Source organism: Cololabis saira, chromosome 2, assembly GCF_033807715.1.
Source record: "Cololabis saira isolate AMF1-May2022 chromosome 2, fColSai1.1, whole genome shotgun sequence".
Lineage (NCBI taxonomy): Eukaryota > Metazoa > Chordata > Actinopteri > Beloniformes > Belonidae > Cololabis > Cololabis saira.
The window spans coordinates 7,675,429-7,683,062 of NC_084588.1; the positions used below are offsets into that span (position 1 = coordinate 7,675,429).

Consider the following 7,634-nt stretch of genomic DNA (forward strand, 5'->3'; position numbering starts at 1 on the left):
CACAGAGACAGCACTGGTTCGGGTCACGAATGACGTTCTTATGGCCTCAGATAAGGGATTAGTTTCCATACTGGTTCTACTGGACCTCAGTGCTGCTTTTGACACTGTAGATCATGGTATTTTACTGCACATGTTAGAGCATGTTGTTGGGATTAAAGGGACAGCTCTACGTTGGGTTAAATCATATCTATATGACAGGTTCCAGTTTGTTCATGTACATGAAGTTTCTTCAGAACAGTCAAGGGTCTGTTATGGTGTTCCGCAGGGTTCAGTGCTAGGGCCAATCTTGTTCAGCTTATACATGCAGCCATTGGGAAGTATAATCCAGAATCACGGCATACACTTTCATTGCTATGCTGATGACACGCAGCTCTATTTGTCTATGAAGCCGATGAAACAGAACCGTTAGTTAAACTTCAGGCATGTCTTAGGGACATCGAGGACTGGATGTCCAGAAATTTCCCATTGGCTACTCGTAAAATTCAGAATCCAATTTAGAATTTTATTACTTTCGTATAAAGCCCCAAACAGCTTAGCTCCGCATTATTTGCAAGACCTGATAGTGCCTTATGTTCCTGGCAGAGCTCTCCGTTCTTGGAGTGCAGGTTTACTCGTAGTTCCTAGAGTATCCAAATGTAGATTTGGAGGGCGGGCGTTCTGCTATCAGGCACCATTACTTTGGAACCAACTTCCAATCTGAGGCTGACACCACCTCCACCTTTAAAACTAAACTTAAAACCTTTCTCTTTAGTAAAGCCTATAGTTATTGTAAACATAGTGTGTTAGGGCCGGTAGACATAGCTGTAGCTATAGAACAAGACTATAATAGTTTGTCGAACATAGCTTCGTTGTAGATATGCTGCTATAGAGCTACTGTGGTGGAAATCTGAAAATAAAGATTGACAAAATAACCAAATGGTCTTTATGTCATTTAATGCAAACCTTGCAAGGGATCAGCATCCAATCACAACAAAGTATAATTGCACACTGATGGTATGCTCCAAGGTGTAGCTGTGTGTTATAGACAAAGATTGTGTAAGTAAATGTATAATAATCTATAAGTGTGGTGTGATGCCAAATGTCATCAAGTCTGTAAACAGTCAAGAATGAAATTACAATGGACAGGTGATCAGTGGTTCCTTCCTGGATTCAGATAAAGTTAAACAAAAAAACAAAGAGCATGCATTTCCAAGACTCAGACAGTGAGTTCATTCAAATCAAATCAATCGTATAATGTATTACCATGTGTCCGAAATGTAGAATACATTGTTATTTTTCCATTACACTCTGCTGCAGGGGGACACCCACATGATCCACTGAGCGATGCCCATCACCCCTCTGTCTCTTTCCTTTCTTAGTTATTAATTATAAGTATCTCATCACCATCATTGTTGATTGTTTGGTTTGTTTCTGTACTGTCCTGTTGTATATGTTATCTGTACACGCAATGATGCTGATGCTTTTCCACAAATGAAGTTCCTAACGGATAAATAAAGTTATTAAAAAAAAAAAAAAAAAAAAAAAAAAAAAAAAAAAAAAAACCATCATTGTTCTCCTTTGTTCTTGTAGTTTGTTGTGCTGGTATGCTCCTCCCTCTTTTTTCTCATTTGTGCATTATGTTAGCAGTTAGCCATGGTGTCTCTCCTTTCTCTGTTCTTCATTCTCTCTCTCTGTTTTCTCTTTTCCTGCTCTGTCCAGCAGGCCTCCGGCAGGAGGCTCCCCCCTTATGATCCTGGTCCTGGTCCAGGTTTCCTTCCTTTTCTTGCCGCTTTTTGGCTTAAGGCTTTTCTGCCACTAAGGGAGTTTTTAACCTGCCATTTTTTATGTAATAATTGCTCGGGGGTCATGTTTTGGGTCTCTGGAAAGATCCTAGAGACAACTTCTGTTGTAATAGATGCTATATAAATAAAATTGAATTGAATTGAATTGAACATTGGCACGTGGGTGTTGAATATTATATCAGCACAGTTTATTGAGGAGAAACTGAGCCAGTCTCCTCCTTCTGTACTATTAGTGTATGTCTGGGGAGACTGCCTCAGCTCATTAGCTGATGTCAAACCGGTATTAGTACCAGTTGTTATTTCATGGTGTGCATCAATATATCCCGAGCATTGGCTAACAATCCTTGGACACACACACTCAGTGACCTCTTCGTTATCTGAATCTGACTCCAGTGAAAATGTACAGCTGAACGCTGTGGTTTGGAGCCAGCAGCCATGTTTCCCTCTGCAAAAGTTTTCAGTGGATGCAGGAAGGAGTGTGTCATTACCACTTCTGCTCTCTCTGTCTGGGAGAGAAGGAAGCAGAGAAGTAGCTTGTTTGCTTTTAAAGCCACAGGCACAGAAATCCCTGCTGGTCTGGAAAGGTCAGCCTATACCGAATAAAACAGAAGCTGTATCGAGTAACCCTGCAGGGCTTTTGACCATATACATGTCACTCTTTCAGAATACCCAGAGTTGTATTAATTTGTGGAAATAGGTATAATATTTCACATTTAAAGCTGGGTATTGGGTTAACACTGGGCTTTCAGAACATTTAGAGCTTCAAGCAGCCATTTAGAGAACAGCGGTTATGGGTATTCCCTGCTTCTGAGTCTGCATCCTAAACTCACACTTGTGTGATGTTTCCATATTTCTATCTGACTTGCATGTTACATGTTAAAAAACACAAAGATCTGTTCCAGTGGGGGGGCCCGCCCTCGGGCCATTTGACCTAATTTACATAACTAGGTCATTTACACAGTTCATATGTTAAGTGAGATACTCATGCGATATACCTTTGGAAAGCTAAGACTCTTGTGATTCCATTCATATAAACCATTTCAGGATATAATTAAAGCAGCTGGTACATATCGACACCACAAACAAACAAACAAAGATTTGTGCAAATGATGCAACTCACCTATTCATCTTTATAGAAATCATATGTTGAAAAATATTCCCACAAAAACGGTCTTGTTACATTCAGGAAGGTTCAGTATATCCAATCCAGTACAGTATTTAGTCCAAAATACATAATTATAACTGTAAATATCCACAAACTGCCGCTGCATCATTAGAAATTAGCCGCTCCATTTACCACATTTCCAAATTTAATTCACTGTAATTCTTGTTTTCGGGGCTTTCCTATAGAAATTATTTTCTCAAGATGGAGTCGGGGTCGTGTCCTATTGATTGACACCGATTTGGACGAATCAGACCATTCCTCTGGTCGTCCACAGCCATCAACAGCCAATGACCGTCTGTGTTGGAAATAGGCTCATGCCCCCCTTTTGTCATGAAAAAAATGAGCCAATTGCAGCCAATCATGCTGATGACAGGCACATTCTATAGCCAATGAGATCCTGAATACAACGACGTATGACACCACGGGGTCTGTATAGACAAGTTTACCGGCCGTTTCCGCTCTACTTCCTAAACTCCTCCCCTGTAAGCAGTCCACTTCCGTTTTGGGGTTTTTCCATTGAAAACAGTGGCAACATTGCTCCGAAAAAGAGGGACAAAATGGATATTTCTAAGAAAAAAAGTGGTTCGGGAACGACATGTCTCGGCAGTTGGATGTAAGGACTCTAGGAAGCACCTGAAGGAGTGGTCAGATAGAGACTGCTGCAACCACAAACCAGCTTCAAAGAGACACGTACATGCGCTGCTTTGTTTACTTTTTTTCTGAATCCACGGACCGGGCTGAAGGCATTACATCTAAAAAACCACCGCGCAACATTTTTATTTGTTCATACCACTTTGTTGACAAAAAACCAACAAAGGATAATCCATTCCCTGAGTTGTGGTTGGTTTATAATCGCTCTCCCCAGCCAGAGAGGAGTTAACTCACCCGGCGGATCCGCTGCCCCCCCCCCGGAGAAACAACACGGATCTGAGGGTAAGTTCAGCAACTTTAGCTGTGAAGCTGACAGTACTGTAAATTATGAAGAAGTTGTCATACACTAACATTGCTACTGGTATTTTTATATTTTTTTTATATTTGTGTGTGTGTGTGTGTGTGTGTGTGTGTGTGTGTGTGTGTGTGTGTGTGTGTGTGTGTGTGTGTGTGTGTGTGTTTGACAATTTTCACCTGTTTCAAGTACATTTTCATTTGAAATAAGTAGAAAAATCTGCCAGTGGAACAAGATTTTTTTGCTTGTAATGAGAAGATAAATCTTGTCCCACTGGCAGATTTTTCTACTTATTTCAAATGAAAATGTACTTGAAACAGGTGAAAATTGTCAAATAAGTTATTTTTTTGGTAAATACTCTTGTTTTAAGTGTAATGAGATTTTCTGCATTAATTTTGCTCCATGTTTTTCTCTTCCCCTTTTTTTAGATGGTCCTGAAACCTGTCACCTGAGGCCGAGCCTGCTACACAAGTGATGTTGTTCATTAAATAAAGATAAACAACAAATACTGTGTGCATTGTATTTTTTAATATTATATATGAATAGTTTTTATAGTGATGTAATTGTGTGGGATGCTTTTGTATTTTACTATGGAGGTAAGGGAACTGTTCATTGAATTTGTGCACATAAATCAAATGTGTGCATATTCTACAGTTGTGCATAAATAAATAGAAATGTAATTCATGTAGTTCAGTGCAATAATGAAATTAAATTAAGTTTCATCAAACTTTATTTTCACAGTACAAACATCTGTTGGTTCCTAAATAAGGCTGCTCATTTTGGTTTTAAAATGCTGACATATTTACTGCAGAACTGTAACCTTCCCTCAACAAAATCATCAATTTTTGGGAGTATGTGTGAAAAGTTGGGTGATGGCGGGAGGCAGAGCTGCAGGAGAATATTCCCAGGGCTGGTCCTCCACTCTTCATGAGTCCTACAGAGTTTCACCTCCTGTGCCGGTTCTGGAGTGGTAGAAGATGCTGGGAAGTTGGTGACGGCTGGTAAAGATCCTTCCTGTTGTGTGTGTATTGTGATAAAGTTCTTTATTTTCTGTAATGCAATTAAAAAAACACAAATGTCATACATTCTGGATTCATTACAAATCAACTGAAATATTGCAAGCCTTTTATTATTTTAATATTGCTTATTATGGCTTACAGTTTAAGATTAAGATTCCCAGAATATTCTAATTTTTTGAGATAGGATATTTGAGTTTTCTTAAGCTGTAAGCCATGATCAGCAATATTAAAATAATAAAAAGCTTGCAATATTTCAGTTGATTTGTAATGAATCCAGAATGTATGACATTTTTGTTTTTATAATTGCATTAGAGAAAATCACAATATTCTAATTTTCTGAAACAGTCCTGCACTTCATCTTCTTCTGACCAGCATTTCTTTCAGACCCAACTCTTGTCAGTGCAGGCAAGCCCGGTTTTCCCGTCTCACAGCATTTTCTACCTAGAGAAAAAAAAGCCAAGTAAACTATGATGTAGTTTGGATACCAAAAATGAAGACATATATGTCAAATAATCTTGTTACCTTCCATAAGATCGCAGCTGAATGGGAACGATCTCCAGGTCCAGCAAAACGCACATGACGCAGGTCTGATTCTCCAGCCTCAGTTACAGCAGCCGAGCTTTAAGCCCCGCATTGTTCAAACACTGGCCAGGCTCGACATTTGCTTTCAAATAAACAAAACGATCATGTTTGTATGACATGACAAAACCAACTTTGTCTCTGTGCAGATATTGATAAACCTCAGAAACTTTCAGTTTGTCCGTTGCGGATTTCAGGAAGTAGGAGCAGATCAGCTGTCAGTTCTGCTGCTGTCATCACGTTATCATCCCGGTTCTGCACTGAATTCGGATGGGGAGAGTAACGCCATCTCCAGTCAGAGTATAGAACCGTGTTCCCATGACAAAGACATAGTTGTCGACATTAAAAGCTCACGAGCAGCGAGTCTTTGCTTTAGGTTTGTGTCCACGCCGCTGTGTTTACACCGGTAAACGCTGCGCAAATCACTCCCACCGGAAATGACCCGCATCTATGCAGACGAATGGCAGCGCCCATGTTTTGGCGCGTAAACTTGTCTATAAAAACCCGCAGCATGAGCGCTGAGCGCAGTCTGAAAACTTTCAGTGAGTAAAACTGAGCATCTCCCAATGGCCATTTTTGGAAACGCCTAGACATAGTCTGACAAAAACAAGTGTAAAATACTAATTTTCTGTGCTATTTTTATCAAATTTGATGTTGCACTAGATAAGGCTTCAGGCTTTGGTCCCATTGTGTTTTCCAGCTAATAAGTAACAGATTCACTCATCTGCAGACATCTGATTTCAAAAATAATTTCCGGCTGAAATAAAAACCTTCTATTTCAGTGTGTTCAAAGTTAGATTATTCAATTATAGTAGCAGTTACAGTGATTCTGACAGTTGGAGAAAAAACTTCAGAGTGTTACCTTTCAAAAGAGACCAGAACCATCCATGTACTTTAAACGGTTCAAGAATAGCTTTCAATTTACTTTAGGTACGCCTTGGATAGGCGTTTTTGGCAACTTTTACAAGAGTGGGAAGAGGTTAAAAAAGTTATAAATATTTAAATGTTCTGTATTTAATTGTGAAACGTCACTGATTGTCATGTGTTTTCATCCCGGCAAGTTTATTTTTATCCCAGAATCACATTGTTTAGGGGGGGTTCTGTATTGTCAAACAAGATCACATATAACCAGGATCACTAGCTGAACACACATCAAACTTTGATGTGTGGACAGGATGTCAGCAAGCATATAGCAGACATCCACACAGACATGTGGAAGCAGCAGATCAGAGGGGGGGACCGCAGGCCAGCACGCAGCTCCTGAAGCTCCAGCCTGCAAACATGCACAAAAGAGAAAAAAGGGGCCAGCACAAGAAACTACAGGAACGATGGACAAAAATGACAGCTATGAGATACTTAAATAAATAAAAATGGAAAATGAGAAGAGAGGAAGGGAAGAGGAGAAGAGAAGAAGGGTGAGAGGCACCGCCCAGTGGATCATGTCGGTGCCCCCCTGTAGCATAGGCCTATAGCAGCATATCTACCACCAAGCTATGTTATATATAGCAAACTATTATAGTCTGGTCCTGCAGCTGCAGCTATGACTACTGACTCTAACACACTAGAGTTACACTAACTAGAGGTTTACTAAACACTAACTAGAGGTTTACTAACACTAACTAGAGGTTTACTAAACACTAACTAGAGGTTTACTAAACACTAACTAGAGGTTTACTAACACTAACTAGAGGTTTACTAAACACTAACTAGAGGTTTACTAAACACTAACTAGAGGTTTACTAACACTAACTAGAGGCTTACTAAACACTAACTAGAGGTTTACTAACACTAACTAGAGGTTAACTAACACTAACTAGCGGTTTACTAAACACTAACTAGAGGTTTACTAACACTAACTAGAGGTTTACTAAACACTAACTAGAGGTTTACTAAACACTAACTAGAGGTTTACTAACACTAACTAGAGGTTTACTAACACTAACTAGAGGTTTACTAACACTAACTAGAGGTTTACTAAACACTAACTAGAGGTTTACTAAACACTAACTAGAGGTTTACTAACACTAACTAGAGGCTTACTAAACACTAACTAGAGGTTTACTAACACTAACTAGAGGTTAACTAACACTAACTAGAGGTTTATTAACACTAACTAGAGGCTTTACTAAACACTAACTACAGGT

The 7,634-nt window shown here is 39.4% G+C and overlaps 1 long non-coding RNA gene across 1 annotated transcript; it reads right to left on the reverse strand.

Moving 5' to 3' along the window:
- Positions 1–4,632: 4,632 nt before the first annotated feature.
- LOC133419397 (uncharacterized) lies at positions 4,633–5,544 on the reverse strand. The gene is made up of 3 exons (XR_009770512.1): positions 5,434–5,544; positions 5,281–5,352; positions 4,633–4,942 (listed from the first exon to the last, which is right to left on the reverse strand). It is a non-coding gene; the product is annotated as an uncharacterized LOC133419397 (long non-coding RNA).
- Positions 5,545–7,634: the final 2,090 nt, after the last annotated feature.